Here is a 22,716-nt window from a genome sequence, read left to right as displayed (position 1 = left end):
GATTTTGCTCAGTGACAGGTGTCCTTCGCTCCCTACACTGGCTTCCGGTTAGGAAGAGTATTCTCTTTAAAGTCCTGTGCCTCGCTTTTAAAATCTTGAGAGGTACAGGCCCGGAAATCCTGTCGAATTGTTTGTCTTTCTACGTTCCTGCCCGTTGCCTCCGCTCCCAAGGTCTGGCCCTTGCGGTGGTTCCCAGATTCAGGCTTAGCCGCATGGGAGGCCGCTCGTTTCGGGTACTGGCTGCGTCAGCATGGAACTCCTTGCCTGTTGAAATCCGCTTGCTTGAGGACCTTCTGACTTTCCGGAAGGCGATAAAAACCTTCCTGTTTTAGTTGTCTGTATCCCTGCTCCTGTTTTAGCTGTTTAGTTGCCTCTTTTTACATCCCGTTGTGTTACGAGCTACCTTGTCTTTGCGCCGGGACGCTCCTTGGCTGGAGTCGCTGCGCGCACAATAAATAGACGTAACATAACATAACATAACATTTGTCTTCAGTTGCCTTACAGTAATATTGCAGAAATTGCTGTAGACTTGGACAAAGGTGATGAATGAGCCATCCTTGAAAGAGTGTCCACTACAGCTATTATAAGACAATATCCTTCAGAGGATGAATGATTGGTTATAAAATCCTTATAGATTGTATGCCAAGGTTCAGAAACCGCAATAACAGCTGTAAATAACTAAAATGCGTAGAGTGCAATCATCTATGTTGACAGCAAACTGGGAAAACAAAAACATATTTTTGAACCTCAGAATGAACTGTTGCCCACCAAGAGGATTGTAATACTAGATCCAGATTTCTGAACTCCTGTGACCAGAAATAGCTGAGCCGTGACAAATTCTTATCACATACAACTGCGGTTCTTTAGCTGACAGAAAGATACCTCGTTCTATTGGAGCCACCTGTTCTTGAGCCATCTTAACTTTGATTGCAGAAAGATTAAACCATTCCAACCAACCACTGAGAAGCAATCCAAACTGATCATAAGATTGAGGTCTCTGGATAACGACAATATAAACCATCAGCCAAATGATTCTTTGAAACAGGAATATAGTAATAGAGTAATCAAACTGTGCACAGAAAAATGCCCACCTAGCATGACAACTGTTCTGCATTTAAGATTTTGTAAACTCCAATGATCAGTTCGAATTTCAAACCTTTAAACAAGGCCTCTTTCAGTATAGGCCAGTTTACCCCTTAGCTGCTGGTGGGCCTTACCTGTCCTCCCACCTGCACTGTGCCCTTTTTTGGCTACGTAGGGTAATTCATGCTTACACCTTCATTACTTTTGTCCACATAAGGTATCCACAACAAATCTGTGTCTTTTTTCCAACATCCTGGGGATTCTAAAGGTGACCAGGCTTTGTGGATTCTCCTGGACGGGGCCAAGAAAATAGCCAAAATATAACACAAAAATAGGAAAAGTGCTCTAAATAAAGATGCCTGGTTTTATTTCATAATAATGGTATCAACGAACGGTTTGCTGTACTAAAGTCACCATCTTCCCGGCTTTCAGGAACATGCAGAGCTTTGGCATTTTTTAAAGAGGTAGCCCATTTTTCCTACTTTTTGTGCTTTCAACCTACTTCCAGTTTGTGGTGGCACCCAGTGTGAAACCTGTGGGTGATCCAGGAAAGCTACATTTTTCTGAAAAAGCTGAATATTGCCGGTAGGTAATTGATGGTGATGTGTTGTCGTGGTAAACAATGTGGAGAGTGCAAGTAGACCAGGAAGAGACAGAGTGGGACCTCAGTCTCATGCAGCAGTGTGAGACCCAGGTGAAGAATGGCATAGTGCATGTGGTGATTTTATTGGTCCGTTGCTATGTCTTAAGAGGGAGTTGAGATTTGCCTTTGCAGTAGTGGATATTCCAAGTGGTTGGCCATGAAGTTTATGAGGGAAATAGCGACACTAGCGCCCAAGAATACAGTGGAGGAAAGCTTTAGGGAGAAAGAGTATCCCAATACCTTTAAATCAGATAATGGGACGCAAATACCGTAGCGAGAGATGAAGCACTTCACCTCGTGGGATAAATCGTATATGTACTGCTGCTTATTATCCACAAGCCAATGGTATGGTTGAGAGGGCTAATGGAATGGTGAAGGGAATAATACTGTTGGCACAGGCTAATAGGGGTAGATGTGGAAAGATTTGCATCAGAAATGGTGAAGGCATATCACTTTGTGTCCTTCCCTCTTTAGTTTTGACATACTTTTCACACTTATGACGGATTTGATATGGGCACCTCTGGCCTCCATATCAGCGGCTTGTCTATCAGCATGCTTTCCAGCTCTGGCAGCCATTAATACTCATTTCAGACTAAGAGTTTCTCTCAGCATTTGTCGTCTGAATGAGTCTGACATCTGTCAATAACTCTCAGATGCATGTCTACTTCATCAATAAATTAATTGAAGTTACAATGTCTGATGAGTGTGTTGAGTCTCTCCATAAATTCTTTAATGGTTTCACCAACTTTCTGGTGTTCTTGGTGATAATATATCTCTTTTGTAATCAGAATTTGGCATTGGGGTAAACTTAAGATTCAACACTCCTTTAATTTGACGATATGTGGCGTCTTCGTCAGTTCGCGGCATTTTCTTTATTACTTCTTTTACACCATCACCAGCAGGAGTTTTGAGATACTTGATAATCTTTTGTTTATCAATCTCTTCAAGAGCATCAATTAAATCATCAAATTCTCTATCTACGCTGTGCATCTATCACCAATATTTTGCTTTTTCGCGGCATTAAACGATGGTGATGGTTTCAGGAAATGAGAGCATCATAGCCATTTCTGGGAGTGGTTGATATTTAAGGTGGAACTCTCTCCGGCTCCCTCAGCGGGTCATCATGAAATGGTTCAGGTGAGCCATCTACAAGGCCTTTTGGTGTGCCGGCCTCTGGATCATCCTTAATGTCTTTTGAAAGGACAACATGAGTCTTTGCCTCCGTGAGAAAACAACGTTTCACTATTCCAAAGACTTCGGAGTCATTGGTGAAATAGCGTGCTTGTCTTACTTGATTGGGGTTGCCGTGCCTGGCGCTGATGTCGTACCGGCTCACTTTACTTAGGTTCTGGTGAGAAAGTAACTGCTTTATTCTTTGATGTCACTTTGCGTGCACTTTGTCTTCACCACTGTTAAATTATAACATTATCTTGCAACTTGTGATTATTAATAGCTGTTCTGAAAATCTGGTTGTAACTTCCTTTAGCGTTAACGCTCCGAATTACAAATTACTGTATATTGCGTAGCAACACGGTGCCTTGAGATACGGTCTGACCAGCAGGTTCATAATCACTGGTATGTAGATTTCTGTGCAATGTTTTCTTTGCGACTAGAGTTGTGCTTTAACTCCACATGCGTTAAGCATTCATTCTGTACTCGACTGCAACACACGTGACATGCATGAGGAGTTTACTTGGACCACGGCAAACTCTCTGGGAGCCCACTGTTGATCTTCGAGTTACTTATCCCCTAACTTGTCACTAGTTGTAGTGTCCTCCCCAGCCTTCAATGCCTTCCACTCAAACACTTATGTCACAGTTTTTATGGAGTCCCTCAGGATCTAAAAGGGTTTCTTCATTTCTAACTTACAGACACTCCACATAGCTTCATGTGACCCTTTAAAGTATCATCTGTAGTCATTGATACCTCACCCCCCTTGCTTTTAGGGAATTTCCCAATGGGTTGTCCCATCATCTTAGTATTCCTTTCAGTATTCATGACTCTTCGGTACAAATTTACATCTTGGCGCGGCTAGGGCAGACTACAGTTCCCAGCATCCCTGTGAGATGACATCATCACGATACCATGTGACACGGGACCACCACAAATTCCCGGGTATCTGATATGAGTGAGCTTGTGCATTACTTTAGGTACTTCCTCGCGTCTTTGTACCTATTTGGCACATGTATACCCAGGACATAGGGCCAGATGTAGGTAATTTCAATTTACCGACTCATAAATACAGAATTTTACCGATTCGGTATTTATGAATCGGTAAATTTGAAAGTGGGAGATGTAGGTAATTTTAAAATTTGATTTACCGAATCTGTAACATTCGGTATTTACCGAATCTGTAAATACCGAATCCTGCAAGGGTGCAGGGGGTGTCACTTTGACACCCTCTAGCACCCCAAGTACAGGCATGTGTGACATGTGGCACACATACATGCCCTAAGGGCATGTCTGTGTGTCACATTGCACAGGTGTGCATGCACAGATGTGCATGCACACCTGAATTCGGTATTTTACCACCCAATAGGATTGGGTGGTAAAATACCGACTCTTAAGGGCCTGTGGCACTCTTAGGAGTGTCACCTACATGTGGATTTACCGAATCGGTAAAATTACTGATTCGGTATTTTACAGAATCGGTAAAAGTACCGATTCGGTAAATTTACCGATTCTGTAAAATGATGGCCCCTACATGTCAAACACCAAATACCGGTCGGTAACGGCCGAAATCGGCCGTTACCGACCGGTATTTGCTCTCCTACATCTGGCCCATAATTTCCAGTTACTCTACAACAATAGAGCGGGCTTTCCGCTTTTCATTCTTAGCGTTCCACACTGTTGTTGGCTAACATATGGAGGATGTGCTACGCTGTAGGCATACGGTGGAGAATGCCCTTTCACTAAGTAAGTTGGGACGCAACGAGATCTGACATATCTGAGGTGTTTTCATCCAGCGATATTCTGATGAAGCCCGTCCGACGGGATAGAGATTTCCACCTGATGTTATACTCTCAAGGGCATTTATTTGCAGAGCAGTACTCTGATGTCATTTCCTATGAAGGCAGATTACTCCATCACAACGGTGACTGATATCCCGTCCTCCGAAATATAAATCCCATTATATTTTGCTCCATAATTTTAAATACAATGGCCTAGATGTATCAACATTACGTTTTGCGATTTCTTAATAGCGATTTTTACCGAATCGCTATTAAGAATTCGCAAAATGTGATGTATGTTGAAAATCGCTATTTTTTTGCGATTCCTTATTATTCCTTATTTGCGAAATCGCATTTTGCGAATTCGCAAATAAGGAATAATTTCCCATACATTCCTATGGGCCCAGAGGCCCATAGGAATGATTGCAAATTAAATCTCAAATTGCGATTCGCTATTTGCTAATCGCAATTTGAGAATTATTTCAAGGGTGCAGGGGTGTCTCATGGACACCCTGCTACACCCCTGAAACTTACATGTGTGTGCATATGGCGCACATACATGCCCTATGGGCATGTATGTGTGTCACATGCCACCCTCAAAATTGCCAAATTTAGGTTTTTGAAAGGATTTTGCAAATTAACACGAACCTCAAGTTGGTGTTAATTTGCGATTCCTTAACCTGAAATTCGCAATTTAAAAAAGCTTCATACATGGCATTTAAGGAATCGCAAAATTGCGATTCCTTAAATGCTTAAGCAAAATAAGGATTCGCAATTTTTTGTGATTCCTTATTTTGCTATTTTCACATACATTCCAAAAGATGCAAAATGTCCGTTTGCGATTCGTTAAGGCCGCAATTCTGCGAATTTCGGCCTTAACGAATCGCAAAAGGCTTGATACATCTAGGCCAATATTCTTTAAATCCCATGCATTCATCTTTTTTACCATTCACTGTTCCATTTTAATAGACGTCTTTGTAGTGATTGAGGCTCTCATAATTGTGTAAGTGAATCAGTATTTATTGCTAAAGGGTTTATTAAAACTCCAATTTCTTTTGTAAAACAATCGCAGTTCTAGTCAGTGAACAGCTCATAGTCGACCAGTATTGACTGGTGACTTTTAAAAATGGACTGAAACCACACTCTTGTAGACATTGCCTGTCATCGGTATATTATACTGTTTCCATCACAGGCTCATATATTCAGTCATGGACATAAAGCGCTTTTACAATATTCTAACAGCACCCCATGATTTGTGCTGTATAAAAGGTGCAGAATTTCTATACATTGCATCCTCCATTGGCATGGCTCGAGCATCGGCAACCCCTCTCAAACCACTCTTATGAGAGTTGGGTTTGCTCACCTCACTCGCTACGGCAACTTCATAACCAGGGCCACTTGAATTATGCGGCAATTTTCGCACTATTGTAGATTTGGCGCATTTCCCACATAATCCACTATCTGCCGCATAATCTGCAGATTTTAACGGGAAACTTCCTTTACAACGCAGTAATGACACCGCTGTGCCATTACAACGCGGGTTTCACAACGCAAGTCGTTACCACGAGTTGCACCGGAGGGCGCTCTAGGACAAGGAATAGTGTAATTTACTATCCAACACCTTCCCTACTGTATGTAGACTGGAGTTGGAATAGTAAATTATACTACTCCTAAGTCCAGCGCCCTCCAACGCAAGTCGTTGTAACGACTTGCATTGTAAATCCTGCATTGTGATGGTCTGCTGTGTTTTATACCGCGTTGTACCGTCATACATCCGATTTTAACAACAATAAAAATCTGTTTCTAGCTCAAACGGTCCGAAAGTTAGCAAAAATGCAGTGGCACGTGCTGCCACGCAGTGCAAGGTCCTTTGCAAAGGTTGACTTGTCACCTTTCAATAGTTTATTGCTTAGTTTGTGTGGTAAACTGGAACTAACGAGGTGCAACCCATGCACAGACAGTGTCAACATCTGTAAAAAGCAGCTCTAGATGCGGAACTGCTTCAACATCACACGGAGGAGAGGGAACGTAGGTGCCTGCAATTGATGGTGGAGTTTAGGGAAGAGGCCGAGCGAGAGCTCCGATTTCTTGCTAGATCATACACAGCTAGGCAGTACGGGGAGGGCGACAGACAAGGCAAGTTACTGGCACACCTACTCCGTGATGTAGGAAGAGGTGTGTGGTGGGCGGTGCTTAGAGGACCGAAGGGAGATTTATTGCACACCACGCCTGAGATTTGTGATACCTTTCTGACTTACTACACTACTTTATACAAGTCCACATTGACTGCCGACACTGCTGCCCGTGGGGAGTACCTGAATGAGATTGCGATGGTATATTTAGATTAATGGATGATAGACTTTCTAGCTGATCCCATAACATCGGATAACGTAGAGGAAGCCATTGACTCCATGAAGGGTTCTTCGGCCCTTGGGCTGGATGGATTTTCGGACGATTTCTACAAGGCATACAAAGATCTGTTGGTTCCCCGCTTGGTGGAAGTGTATGCCGAGGCCCTTGAATCGGGTTGCCTGCCCCCCACTCTCAGGGAGGCGGCTATAGTGCTGCTACCTAAGCCGGGCAAAGATGCTACTCTATGTGAATCTTATCGCCCTCTGTCGTTACTGAACCTTGATTACAAGATATTAGCGAAGGTTCTTGCTATCCGCCTCTCACTCCTCATGGAATACATTGTCTCTCCTGCCCAAACAGGTTTTATCCCTCACCGCTCCACCTCCCTCAACCTCCGCACCCTTTTCTCCGTTCTACATCGTGTCGACCCTGATACCCCGGTGGCAGCGATACTGTTAGACGCCGAGAAGGTGTTTGACTCTTTAGAGTGGCCTTTCCTCATGTCTGTGATGCGCCGAATGGGAATCCCTGAATGCTTAGTGAGTACGGTGGAACTACTGTATACTCTTCCTGTGGCCCGTCTGCGCTTGAATGGCACGATCACTGCCCAGTTCCGCCTGGCACGCGGTACGCGCCAGGGCTGCCCCCTGTCCCCGCTGCTATACATTCTGGCAATGGACCCTTTGGTCTGTCATTTCCAGGAAAGGCATTTGCACCGAGGCCTCCAATTTCGCACTGGCCCACTCTTGATTTCGCTATATGCGGATGATACAATCCTCTATGTCAGGCAGCCCTGGACCAACTTGGAGCCATTACTCTTGGAAATAACTCGGTTTGGCAAATACTCGGGCCTCCGTATAAACTGGCATAAATCTGTCGTCTTCCCGCTCACACCCAGTACGGTCGAGTGGCCCAGCTCTTTCCCACTAACGTGGAGCCGGGACTAGGTGAGATACTTAGGCGTCCATGTACATCTGGAGACGGAGTCCATTATCAGATTGAATTATGGCATCCCGCTGACGGCCCTTGAGGGGCAGGTTGACCGATGGAATAGACTCCCGCTATCCATGGCAGGCCGTGTCGCTATCATCAAAATGATAGTACTGCCAAGGTTTTTATACCTATTCAACAATATCCCTATACCCCTCACCAGAGTATTTTTCACGCAACTCCGCTCTCTACTCCTGAAGCTGGTGTGGGGCAACAAAACCCCGCGAGTGGCTTGGCGAGTACTGACGCTGCCATATGATCGGGGTGGGCTAGGAGTCCCGGATTTTTATCTTTATTTTTTAGTAGCGCAGTGCTCCTATGCGTACCCATGGTTTCATCCTGACGCCAGGATCCCATACTTAAAACCGGAGGCCGACTTGGTATTGCCAGGATCGTTGTCCACCACCCTCCCGTCGGGCTTTCCTAGGGACCCGAGAGATATCCAAACTGTCTCAGCTACCTGCTGGGCGTCTTGTCGGCCTTCCTCAGCTATATTCCCCGGCTCTTCCGTTGCCCAACGCCACTTGGCTGCCGATAACTGGGGAACATTTGGTGCGACAAACGCTGACCAAGTTCCACATAGCCTCCGTCGGGGACATGTTCCCAGACGGACATGCATTCTCACTCACGGAGGACCACCGCTTCACTGAGAGAACGTTCATGGACTCATTCGTTCTGACCAGGCTGCGCTCACTATTGCGCGCTTCATTCTCTTCGTACCCCCTCCCTCCTGAAGAGATGACACCCCTCACTTTTATCATACAACACCCGTCCGGCGCGCATTTGGTCTCTAAGCTATTCCAGATGTGCTGTGACCTTCTCCCCTCTAGAGACCAGGCAGTACGCGCTGCTTGGGAGGCAGATTTACACCATTATGTGGTTACTGACTTGCCACCTTGTTTCTTTGCTTCACTGCTCACGCACTCACTCAATCCCACACTCACCTAGGCCACAGCTCGAAATGAGGGTGTGACGTGACCTTTAGTGCAGACAGGTGAGTTTCAGAGCACATGCAATAGAGGCATTCACAGTCACCCCGTCATTTGCATTAGCCAAGCCCGGCTTTGATATCCTCCAGAATTCAGAGCTAGATCCCAACCGCAACCTATGGTCTGAATTTCTTGACTATAGAAGAAGATGGCCAGTGCTGGATTCTCGGTGGTTGCCCACCCCCCAAATATGGAACTCTTCTCCCCTTGACATGTTATGTTGTGTTATGTTATAGACATTTATATAGTGCATTATCACCAAAGGTCTCTAAGCACTGTCCAAGAGGCAACCATGAGGTGAGACACAGTCAGGAAAGTACTTTACGTAGGCCTCCAGGGGGAACATCCTTTACAACGCAACTTTTACAATGCACTACCATTACGACGCACATTTTACAACGCAAGTTATTACAACGCATTGCGCTGGGGGGCGCTCTAGGATAGGGAATAGTTTAATTTACTATCCATCACCTTCCCTACTATCCACGGGGACTGGAGTTGGAATAGTAAATTAAACTATTCACTATCCAGCAGCCCCCAACGCAAGTCGTTGTAACGACTTGCGTTGTAAAACCTGCGTTGTAAAGGCATGCATGGTAAAAGCATGCGTTGAAACGTCATACATCCGCCTCCAGGCTTCCTGGAAGAGAACGTTTTTTAATCTCTTCCTGAAGGTGAGCAGGTTCGTCTCCTTGCGCAGACTTTCCGGAAGTTGGTTCCAGACTGGCGGCATTGTGGTCGAAAAGGCTCTTCCCCCCAACGATGACCGCTTGAAACGTGGGCAAACCAGGAGACATGTTTCTGAGGACCGCAACCTCCTGCCGGGAACGTATAGGGTCAGTCTGTCCTTGATATAGCTCGGGGCTGAGCCATAAATAGCTTTGTGCATGATACAGAGACTCTTGAACTGAGATCTCTGAGATATCAGTAGCCAGTGTATCAGAACATCAGAACCGCACCCAACGATGCGAGGATCAGGCAACTTGTAAAAACATGGCTTTTTAAAAAGGAATATGGTTAAATTCCCGGACAGGGACCTGCATCCTTGTAACCTTAGCACCAAGAAACCTTTCTGGTGTACGTGCGCTCTACAAATTCCTAGTAACATAGCATAACAAGCCAACAGTCAAAATGAAGCGAAAGTAATAACAAGCATTTCACCTATGCAAGAGCTATTGGCTTGCTGTGCAGCATGGCTAAAAATGATTAACAAAGTGCTATGACTCAGCCAGCGCTGGCTGCAAAACAACGCATTTTCTTCTTATGGCGGATGGCGGTGGGCAACACAGACAATGGCAAGGAGGGTAACAAAGAGCAAGCAACATTGACAACGAAAGGCAGGGTGAGAGGGAAAGGGCAACTGGACCAAAGAAAGTGCTGTGAAGTGGCCATGTCTGGCTGTGGCACTGTGCCTTTTTATGGCGGATGGGTAATACAGACAATGGGAGGGTGGATGGCAAGAAAGCAAAACAGACAAAGGGGAAGGTAGGGGGAAGAAGCAACACAGACAATGGAGGGGGAGGAAGTAATGTGGACAAGAAGGGTTGAGGCGGAAGGGGAAGAAGCAACACAGACAAACGGGTGGGGCGGGGGAAAAGAAGCAACACAGACAAATTGGTGTGGGTCGGTAGGAGAAGAAGTAACACAGACAAAAGGGGGTGGGGCGGGGGAAAAGAAGCAACACAGACAAATTGGTGTGGGTCGGTAGGAGAAGAAGTAACACAGACAAACGGGGTGGGGTGCGAGGGGAAGAAGCAACATAGACAAATGGGGGTGGGGCGTGAGGGGAAGAAGCAACGCAGACAATGGGTGATGGGGCGGGAGGGGAAGAAGCAACACGGACAACGGAGGGGGAGGAAGCAATGTGGACAAGAAGGGTTGAGGTGGTAGGAGAAGAAGCAACACAGACAAACGGGGTGGGGCGGGAGGAGAAGAAGCAACACAGACAAACATGGTGGGGCGGGAGGAGAAGAAGCAACACAGACAAACAGGGTGGGGCGGGAGGAGAAGAAGCAACACAGACAAACAGGGTGGGGCGGTAGGAGAAGAAGCAACACAGACAAACGGGGGTGGGGCTGGAGGTGAAGAAGCAACACAGACAAACAGGGTGGGGCGGGAGGAGAAGAAGCAACACAGACAAACAGGGTGGGGCAGGAGGAGAAGAAGCAACACAGACAAACAGGGTGGGGCGGGAGGAGAAGAAGCAACACAGACAAACGGGGTGGGGCTGGAGGTGAAGAAGCAACACAGACAAACAGGGTGGGGCGGGAGGAGAAGAAGCAACACAGACAAACAGGGTGGGGCTGGAGGAGAAGAAGCAACACAGACAAACGGGGTGGGGCTGGAGGAGAAGAAGCAACACAAACAAACAGGGTGGGGCGGGAGGTGAAGAAGCAACACAGACAAATGGGGTGGGGCTGGAGGAGAAGAAGCAACACAAACAAACGGGGTGGGACGGGAGGAGAAGAAGCAACACAGACAAATGGGGGTGGGGTGTGAGGGGAAGAAGCAACACAGACAAACGGGGTGGGGCAGGGTGAGAAGAAGCAACACAGACAAACGGGGTGGGGCGTGAGGGGAAGAAGCAACAGATTAAGCCTCGTTGCAAAGGGACTGCAGTGGGACAGTGCTCAGCGCCAGGACACCCTCGGGTAATAGTGTGCTTTAACCCGTTTGCCGCTGCCGCGATTTCGTGGCAGTGCGGCACTTCCGCAAAACGGGCGGGGCCGCGTCGGCTAATGGCTGACGGCAGCATTGAAGGGGTTAAAAGCCTAAATAACATAACATAACAACATAACACAGATGAACGGGGTGGGCCATGAGGGGAAAAAGCAACACAGACAAAGGGGAGTGGGGCGGGATGAGAAGAAGCAACACAGACAATGGGGTGGGGGATAGAAACAATATGGATATGGGGGAGGAACAAGCAGTACGGGTGGGAGAGAAAAAGCAACACGGCCAAGGAAGACAGGGGAAGAAAAAAACAATAAAATTAGTACCTCAATCACAGCGCGATCAGTGGAAGGGCAGCAATCAAACTAGAGCAGTCAGTACTTGATCCATGTGCCAGTGAAAACAAGAGGAAGTGCAGCTGGCATGCCCTGGCAGCAAATAAGCGTGACAACGCAGCCAGTGAATGTTAAGCCATGTGTGGGCTGCATGCTTGTTGTCTACAATATCTCTCGCAAGAGAGAGCGCAAACCCTGCGACACAAAACAATGTCCGCTTGTAAATTTAAACTTTCAGAAATGGGTGCTCACACAAAAGTGTTTGATGTCCTCCAGCCATGTAGTACCAAACCAACAAAGTTTGGAAAAGCAATGAAAAAAAAAAACTTTGGTGTATATATTTTTTTTAACATGCCACTACACGATTTGTGTCTGAAAGGCCCTGTAAGAGTGGATATACAGGAGCAGAGTACACAATATGCCACAGGCCTTTAAAGTATACCTTTAATTGCTGTTTATTTAAAATCTTAAATAAACTCCCTTCACAATTGCCATTCTTGCTGCAACAGGGAAAATCCGAGCACTCGTCTGAGGATTTCTCTGTTCCATTAGATGAAATCTAATAATTTTCACCTTTATTCACTTCTCCTGCCTTATCCCTACTTTCCTCTATGTGTGCACTTCGCTGGCTAGATAAAAAGCGACCTCCGGCTCTTCTGAGAGAGAGAAATCACATAACATAAGCATTTGTAAAGTGCACATTGACCCGGGAAAGGCATCTTGGTGCGGGAAACAACCTTTACAACGCAACTTTTACAACGCACTACCATTACAACGAAACTTTTACAACGCAACATCCATTACATAGCATGCCATTACAACGCAACCATTACAACGTATGACACTACAACGCATATCATTACAACGCATGTCATTACAACACAGTCATTACAACGCATACCATTACAACGCATACCATTACCATCCAACACTTACCCTACTGTTGCACCCCCTGGAGTTAGAATAGTAATTTTTTACCCCTATACTATCCAATACTTACCATACATGCAATGTAATGTTATGAGTTTTAATGGTATTCGTTGTAAAGGTAGTATGCGTTCTAATGGAATGCGTTGTAAAGGTAGTTTTTAAAAATTCGTTGTAATGGAATGCGTTGTAATGGATGTTGCGTTGTAAAGGTATGCGTTGTAACGTCATTCAACCCTTGGTGCTGAGTAACAGATGCTTATTATTACCCAACTCAATTAAATTCCTTTTATCGACCTTAGAAGGATGAAAGGCTCTGCCAGGATTTGAACCTGTAACCCTGAGGTCAAGTACATGTCACATTAGTCCACTAAGCCACCAGTTACTAATGTGAATAGTTGCAGACAGTAGATGGATAGAGAGATAAGGGGACTGATATAGTGAAAGAGAGGTGAAGTAGAAGTCAAAAGGAGGTAGAGATAGAAAGGAGGAAGAGAGAGAGCCCAGGTAGGGAGAGATGTACGGTAGAGAAGGAAATGTGAATTAGCCAGAAAGAAACACTCAGTGACGGACAAACAGCAAGAGGTGAGTAAAGATTAGTTAGGCCGTAGAGTAACAACAAGATATTGGGAAAAGGAAGCAAAGAAAGTGGGAGTAGAGAGGTGTAGTGGAGAGTGAGTGACAGGTAAGGTAGAGAAAGGGCACGGTAGACTGGAAGTTAACAGGACAAGTACATGCGGGGTAGAGGGGAGGTAAATTAGAAGTGAGATATAGAAGAATACATGAGTTGAAGAGAATAGCGAGATGGAAGATAGAGAGACAAGGGTCATGAATAAAGAGGAGCTACAGAGAGAACAGAGAAGAAGTTGAGAGACCGTGGAGGTGCAGGAATCGAACTAGAAGTAGGGGTTTTTTTTGGAGATAGAGTTAAAGGTGGGATAGAAAGATGTGTAAAGCAAGAAAAGGAGAGAATAAGCTGAAATAGGGCAGTGTGGTAGAGAGAAATTAGTTTGATGGAGATAAATATGTTGAGAGGGAATGAGGAAGCGAGAAATGTGTAAGGGGCGAGAGAATTGAGGTAAAGGAAATGTGGTAGAAACAGAAGGAAAGATGGAGCAGTGAGGTGGCAACCTATTGGTTTAGTAAATCGAGAGGTTAGGTAGTGAGGGAACAGTGGGGTAGAGATAAGGTAGTGACAGAGACAGGAGGTAGAGGGACAAATGAAGTAGAAAGTGGTGAGGTAGACAGTGGGTCCAAGAGAGGTAGGGAGAGAGAAGTGGTGTACGCAGATGGCGAGAGAGTGGTTAGTTACTTATTCTGTGACTGTACACAGTGATTTCACTTCCCCTGTTTGGAAAGTGCCTATGAAACTGGGATCCAAGCCAACCCATGTTGTTTCAGTTCCAAGTTCCTCTTGACCAAGAAGGGGGGTGCTGTGAAGGACTGTTGTTTGACCAGGGCAGGTGTCCACATGATGGACTGTCTCCGAGAGGCGAGCGACCGTCACCTGAAGCCAGAAAGGTGCTGGAGGAGCCGAGGGTATGCATACCTGCTTAGAAGCCTGTCTGCCTTGGCCCGCTTTCCACGGTATCTGACAAGTCAGCCGCTCGTGCTGTTCAACCCCAGTGGTCGCAACCACTAGCCACAGTCCCCCGACTGCAGCGCTGACGCCCAAGGGTGGGCTGTTGCTGACTGTATCGGGCCAGCTGCGTAGTAAGGGGGGTGCGGTGCGTGCGTGTGGGCCGCACCAGGTGTTATCACTGAGGGGGGTGACACAATGGCAAAAATATGCTCGTATTGAAACTTTTTAGTTCAGTCAACAAACGCAACGAAACGCGGCTGAACTCGACATGGGGGGAAACTTTTTAGTTCAGTCAACAAACGCAACGAAACGTGGCTGAACTCGACATGGGGAAACTTTTTAGTTCAGTCAGAACTCGATATGGGGGAAACTTTTTAGTTCAGTCAACAAACGCAATGAAACGTGGCTGAACTCGACATGGGGGAAACTTTTTAGTTCAGTCAACAAACGCAATGAAACATGGCTGAACTCGATATGGGGGGAAACTTTTTAGTTCAGTCAACAAACGCAACGAAACGTGGCTGAACTCGACATGGGGAAACTTTTTAGTTCAGTCAGAACTCGACATGGGGGAAACTTTTTAGTTCAGTCAACAAACGCAACGAAACGTGGCTGAACTCGACATGGGGGGATGACAAGAAATTTTCCGCACCGGGTACCACCTGACCTTGCTACGCCACTGTATCGGGCCTCACCACTGACTCCTACCACTGTTGAACCAGTAATGCGGGGGCTGCCCCCCGCTCGAACTGCGAAACTCTGCCCAATAGGCGCAGAGGAATCTTTGGCCGCTATAACAATAATCTTTGCCAGGATGAACCTTTTGGAACAACAGAGCATCGAAGACACCTACGTGCTAACGTTTGGGGGTAATCGCAAGTGAACTGCACCTGTGCCTCATCTACGCCTGTTCCTATATATTTTCCAAAATGACACTGTAAGAGAGAGCTTCCCAGAGGGGGATCTAAGGTAAGCGAGAGCCATGCAGGTGCTTGGCCTTTCAGGGGCATTGTAAAACAGTAACACAAACAACTTGTGCTGCATGCTTAAAATAGTTTCTTTGACCTAACAAGTGCTTACCCCATAACTAGAGAGCCCAGTTGTCCAGATCTCATTATCCAAGAAAAGTAATTCTCTTTGGTTCTTGCCGATTTGAATCCAGAAATTTGTTCGGAAACTTTGGAATAAACCTCTATGCATTAATGGAGCTTTCGGCTTGTATGGTGCCAACATGGCCTTTGTTGATGCTCAGGGGGTTGGGAGAGCCGCGAACATGTCCTTGCCGGATTGTCCCATTGCCTCATGGTCATTGTAGTTCAGTATTACCTTTGTTGATGCTATTCACCAACAAATTCAAAGCACCCATGCACAGGATCAGGGCCACAAGAGTTCCAAAGGATGAGGTCTTTACTACAAATCCAAAAATCCTTCACGGGGCAATATTCGAAGTGAAAGCCACAAAAGTTTATTCAAGTCAGAATCATTACAAAAGGCAACAAGCATTGGCACAGCCAATAGGTCTCGCCTTTGGGACGAGAATGGGAACAGAATTGCGGGATCTTATTCCACAATGAGTTATTAAATAGAGCAACATTAAGGCTCTCCTCAAACCAGACCCCTAGATTTTTTGCTAGACCCTTGTCAGACTGGGGGGCGGAAAGTCAGATGGCCAGAGGGTGACTCTAAAGTCCGCAGGGAACCGGCCAAACAAGAGCACCTCGGATTTCTCTTCATTGCACTTCAGCTGTGCATTAGACAGCCAACGAAACACTGAAGTGGTTCCTAATACATGCACATGGGTGTTTGTAGTCGGCTAACATGACTTCTCCACTCTCATCTGCCAAACAGCCAGAAATTTTCATATGGTAATTTTTTTAAGATGTTTATGATTGATGGAATGATTACACACTCATATAGCGCACGACTACCCGTAGGCATCTCGGCGCTTGTACGAATACCGCCGAGGAACCCTTCCTGGCCTTTCCCTATGAGGAGCCCACTCCTGGGCACCCCCAAGGTGAAGTCAGGCATCCTCAGCGTTGTTGGGGCCATTGCAGAGATTAAGCAAGCTATTGCCCAGAGTTGCAGAGTGGGACTCATGATTAGAATAGGCACAGAGGCGAGAATGATCAGGTCCGAGGAAATTGAGCCCGAGACCCGCCGAGACGGGAATTGAACCCTGGTCCCGGCCAGATTACTGCATCAGGGTCTGCCGCTCTAACCATTGAGCCGCACTTCTCTACTTAAGAGAAACTAAGAGTGATCCTAGCTTCCTTTAAAGACCAAACAGGTCTAACACCATGGCTTGAATGTTGAGTAATATGAATACAGCAGGGGATTTAGCCATAGATGCTGAGAAGTGCCCTACTGAGGTAAGAGCGTTGTGACCCCCTCACTCAGTCTCCATCACAGGACCCTGTGAGAACCAGGAAAGAAAGTCCTGAGTTTCAAATATATAGTAATAACGGAAGCCTGTCCGCAACTTCTAGAAGAGGCCACAGGTGGTCCATCTCCATTGAACAGGTGAACCATGGCTACAAGGCTGTATGCAACCCGATGATAACCGAACTCTATCCCCCTGTTATCTGGGAGAACCTCATAGGTTACAAGGCCCTCTATCCCTTGCCCACTAATTTGGCGTTAAAGTCCCCCTCAGAGAAGGTAGTTCAGTTGAGACAGAACCTCTGTCCAAGGAGGCTTCAAATAAATTAGAAAAGAAAATGAACACATACTGAATGAATAAAATCATTATTGTAGATGTTATGATCCAGCTCCTCAGGGTTGGTATGATGCTATAATGGTTCCACTTCCATTTCTTTCCGAACTCAATTCGTATAACACTGAGTTCAGGTCAGATCAGGCAGGGGATATAGGACGGGAAGGGACAGCAGGGACAAAGGATCTGGAATTCATAAGCAGACACATTAGTAAACACAACCCCTCCCAAAGTCTACTCTCATTAGGTCTCACTAATCGTTTAAATACCTTGTATAGTCAGATCCTGTAACTAACAATCAAACCCGAAGACTCAACGGTCTCCTTCAACCATGAACAACCATGTCCTGCTTCATCTCTGATTGCTTCATCAGAGCAAAAGAATAATACTGAACCCTTCCCTAAAATCCAAGGATAAGTGTCTTCTCCAAAGCTAAACAGCCCTGTGCACTACCACCACAATGTCTGGCTTCCACGGTGTAACAACCGCCGCCTTTACTATGTTCGATGCAGTGCTCCTCCTCACCCGGGGATCAACACGCTGTCTGCAGTTACTAATAAAGGCAACCAAATCCGAACTCACCGCGTTCCTCCTCACCGGGGGATCAACGCACTGAGTAATGAATACTGTGTCACGCAAACTGACACCCGGGGCTGCGGGACTGTTCCGTTCCGCCACGGGGTCCACTACCCGGTTCAAGGGTTAATGTTCACAATATTTTCAAGTAGCGGCTTTGAGAGACGGAGCTGAACCCAACTACTCTCTCCCTACCTTTTTTCTGAGCAGCTTCCGAACTTCGGGAAGGCGCGGGTGACTCCTCTCCCCACCAAGGTTCCACTCTAAGCTCGAAACACAGCAATCCAGATTCGACGGTCTCCAACGCGCAATTCAGTGGGTGAATCCTCTCCCCACCAATGTTCCACGATATTCCGACAGAATCAGCAGTCTCGGCTTGGCGTTCTCCAACGCAGGTCGCATTTAATATCCGGAATTACGCACATGCGGAAGTGCGCTCTTCCCATATTTAACGGCTCCTCCTCCTTGGGCCTTCTGGGACACGTAGTCTGTTCTTTTGCCTGCTTCCTAAATACAGGGCAAGCGCATCAAATATAACCGCATCAGTTAGATCCTGACAGTAGAAATGTACCAAATAAAAGGAATGCAAAAACAACAGTTGATGGACAGAATGCAGAACAATGTCATAAGTTTGCTCACCGTGCCATTCCAGTTTGGACCCAGCCATATGCAAATCAGTCTTGACCCTGCGCCCAAGGGGAACAGTCCAGCCCGAATTGCCAAGCCAGGTCCTCCCTGAACTGGAAACAAGCATCCTAGGACCGGTTTCGGGCTTTCAGCCCTCATCAGCCAGGATAATTTGATTCCAGTGGCATAGTGAGCACGGGACCCACGTCTGGGCATACCCGTACCACTCGGGGTGACAAATGCAAAAACAACAGCTGATGAACAGAATGCAGAACAATGTCATACATTCACCCCAGTACAGAGATCTGGGCCTAAATCCATCGTTTTTTTGCTCACCATGCCATTCCAGTTTAAACCCATCCATTTACAAACCAGTTTTGGGCTTTCAGCCCTCATCAGCCAGAATAGCTTGATTCCAGTGGCATGGAGAGCATGGGACTCACGTCTGAGCATACCCATCACACTCTGGGTGAAAAATGCAAAAACAACAGTTGATGGACAGAATTCAGAACAATGTCATACATTCACCCCAGTACAGAGATCTGGGCCTAAATCCATCGTTTTTTTGGTCACCATGCCATTCCAGTTTGAACCCAGCCATATGCAAATTAGTCTTGATCCTATGCCCCATGGGAACAGTCCAGACCAAATTGCCAAGCCAGGTCCTCCCTGGACTAGAAACAAGCTTCCGAGGACCGGTTTCAGGCTTTCAGCCCTCATCAGCCAGGCTAGCTTGATTCCAGTGGCATGGAGAGCACAGGACTCACGTCTGAGCATACCTGTCCCACTCGGGAACTCAAATTATCTTTGAAGCGCAGGCTTGGGAGCCAAAACTTCCAATGTCTAAGACTGACACTTCTATGTAAAGGTTCGAATGAACCCCTACAGAGAGACCGCCCTTAGCTCTGCCACGTTAAGAGGGAATTACAGGACAAGAGTAGCAAGTAAAACCAGCACAAGAGATAGAAGTAGTGACCCAGGTTTCCTGTAAAGCAATAATGTCATATTTGGAGATAGAATTCAGCAAGGACAGGGTGATAATCTTGTCCTTGAGACCAGCAATATTCCAACTCAACAGAGAGAAAGGGCGGTTGGCCCACGCAGCCTCTGGCCTGTGAACCTACATCAAAATATTGCTTCTCTTAAAGAAATCAGTGAAAAACGGAACTATGTAGACATCAATGTTGGACAAGAATTTAAAATGGTTTGCTACCTGCACACAAATCTTGCCCGCTGAACGAGGGGAAGGAAAAGTGGCCGATCCGGTTGGTTGTAGGGCAGGGGCCTCAGCTGATATATACATCTGTCTGCTCTCTCTGCTGGCGTAGGGCTTAGGTACCAGGTGGTTGCATGGAAACAAAAGAGGAGTGCAAGGTTTATAAAAATAACCAAGTGGTAATAAGGCTACAGAGCCCTTAACAGAAGCTTTACTGATGTCCCCAAACAATAAACTTTGCACCACGTGCAGAGATCTAAAGTTTATAATGACAGAGTCTCCCTGATACTGATCAGGCCATACCCAATACATCCAATCATGTAAGTTAGCAAAATGTAAATGTAAATGTGTTTGTATTTAGATAGCACACTTCTACCCAGAGGTCTCGTAGCGCTGTATTCATACCGCTGTGGAACCCATCCTGGCTTTCCCTGTGAGGTGACCACTCCCTGGCACCCCCAAGGTGGAGGCCAGGCATCCTTAGCGGTGTGGGGGCCGTTGCGGAGATTAAGCAAGCTATTGCCCAGAGTTGCAGAGTGGGACTCCATGATTGGAATAGGCACCGAGGCGAGAATTATCAGGTCAGAGGAAATTGAGCCCAAGACCCGCCGAGGTGGGAATTGAACCCTGGTCCCGGGCCAGACCTCTGCATCAGGGTCTGCCGCTCTAACCATTGAGCCACACTTCTACACTAAATAGCAACCGTAAGGGAAATAGGGACGCCCGTATGATGAGCAAGCCAATCCAGAGGTTAGTTGTATAATTCCTCATGGACTCCCCCTGGTCCTTACATAGAGGGGTAGCTCTGATAAGAACCATCACATAGGGGCAGGCTGCGGGTGGAAGGTTAATGATTGACCCTATGATTAGCAAACCAACCAAGAGGTTTGTTGCATAATTCCTTATGGGACTACCCATGATCCTTCCGTAGAGGGGGAGCTCCGGTAAGAACCACCAAGTAGGGGCAGGCTGCAGGAGGAAGGTTAAAGATTGTCTGACTGGGGTTAAAGACAATACCCCTTGCCATGTTACCAGTCGCATGTAAATTTACTGAAGAATTAGCACTCCAGTGTTTGAACGAATCCTCTCAGGGAAAGCAATAGTGATCCATGAGTTGGATTAAACCCAGGCACTGAGTTCCACACAAACAGGAATACCGGAATAAGAAACCTAACCACAGGAGGAACAGGGATTCCCCTGAACATGTGTGAAAAACCCTCTTTCCAGAAATAAATATTCTTTTCTAGAGTGCCCTCACCCATCAGAGTTGCCCCTAGGTGGCATGCTTCATCATTGGGGTCCTCTCAATCCGCTGCGGATTGAGGCGTGCTGCGACTTGCGAAACTACGTAGGAGCACTAAGTTTTGAAAATCTGTGTGGTGCAATGATGTGGAGTGGGAAAAAATAGGTTACAAATACCTAGCTAGTGAGTTAATATTTGAATCCTGCTCCTAGCCAGTATGTCCCCAACTCCTAAAGCTGAAATGAAAAGCCTTGGGATCTGGTTGGACCAGGAGCTCTCTCTGAACACCCAAGCAAGGAAAACGGGCGGAGCCTGTTATGGTCTCCTCCGCACCGCCCGTAAAATCTTACTGCTGCTTCCCTTTCAGTCTAGGAAGCTCCTAGCCCAGGGCCTAATAATGTCCAGACTGGACTACGGAAATGCCCTCTACCTCGGCGCACCTAAGAAAGTGACAGCCAAACTCCAGATAGTGCAAAATACGGCTGCCCGGATCCTCACAGACACCAACAATCGTTGTTCGGCCAAACCGGCCCTTGGAGCACTTCATTGGCTGCCAGTACTTGAAAGAGTGCATTTCAAGGCCCTCTGTCTAACCCACAAAATACTGTATGGTAAGGCCCCACCTATCCTTAAAGATCTCATCGTCCCTTATACTACCAACAGAACCCTCCGATCCACTAACCTCCATCTGACCTTGACGCTCAGGGTCAAGAGGGCTCGATCCGGAGGCCGTCGCTTCTCGTATAACGCTTCCAAATTGTGGAACTCACTTCCACTAGACAAGCGTGCTCAACCCAATCTCCTTCCTTTCCGCAAACTTCTAAAGACCTGGCTGTACCCGTAACTTTTTCCCACCTGCTCTCACTTGCTTCTATCATCAGCACTAGGACGCTCACGGGCAGCCGTGCGCTTTAGAAATCTCTAAACATAAACATAAACATAAACATGTTTAAAACCAGGGGTTAATACTAGGGGAAAGACCTAACTGTAATGAGTATGGTGTCCCTGGTATTGGGTCGACATGTTTCGAGCTATCCCTAAAAGCTCTTCTTCAGGACCACACAAGGACAGCCCTGTGCATACCACTCCTCAAGAATCCTGTGAATAGGAAACAATGAGGTGTACGCCTAAAACGTAATACATACACTTATACATTGACACGCTGTATTTTTGTTTAGGCAGAAATATGCCTCATGATCTGCAGTGGTGGAGGGGCTTGTAGTCACATATTCGTCAAAGTGCACCTCTCGAAAATTCACCTGTTGGCACCCCTGGAGACCGCATCTTGTTTCCTATTCACAGGATTCTTGAGGAGTGGTACCTGAGGGGGAGACGAACACACAAGAGAGGGAGAGGAGTTGACACTTTCCTTTACACTTTCCAAGGTGGTCACCTGAGTGGAAAGATAAGTCACATATACAGCCGGGGTGCTAGATACTTCCTGAATTTGTATAGTGCGTACAGGATGACTGACAGCAGTGATTGTCCGAACCTTGCCTTAACTATCAATGCATTATTTATTTCTTTATCCACAAATAGAGTGTGCCTACAGGGAGCCTTCCTCACTCCCCCGCCCATTTGAGCCCGAATTACGTTGAAACTCGGTAAGGTTTACCGAGTAAATGCACATGTATAATATTTCTACTAATAGTGATATTAATGGATGGTAATTTAATCGGAGTAATGATGGTTTGAAATTTGACATTGTGATTTTAATAGGATAAAGGGCGTCACCTACACGCCCGGTAAGGACAAAATGTCTAGATATACGGCAATATTTATAAATAAGAATTATCTATAAATAACTGAGTCG

The sequence above is a fragment of the Lissotriton helveticus genome, chromosome 6, assembly GCF_964261635.1.
Source record: "Lissotriton helveticus chromosome 6, aLisHel1.1, whole genome shotgun sequence".
In the NCBI taxonomy this organism is placed as follows: domain Eukaryota; kingdom Metazoa; phylum Chordata; class Amphibia; order Caudata; family Salamandridae; genus Lissotriton; species Lissotriton helveticus.
Note: the sequence above shows the minus strand (reverse complement) of the source record.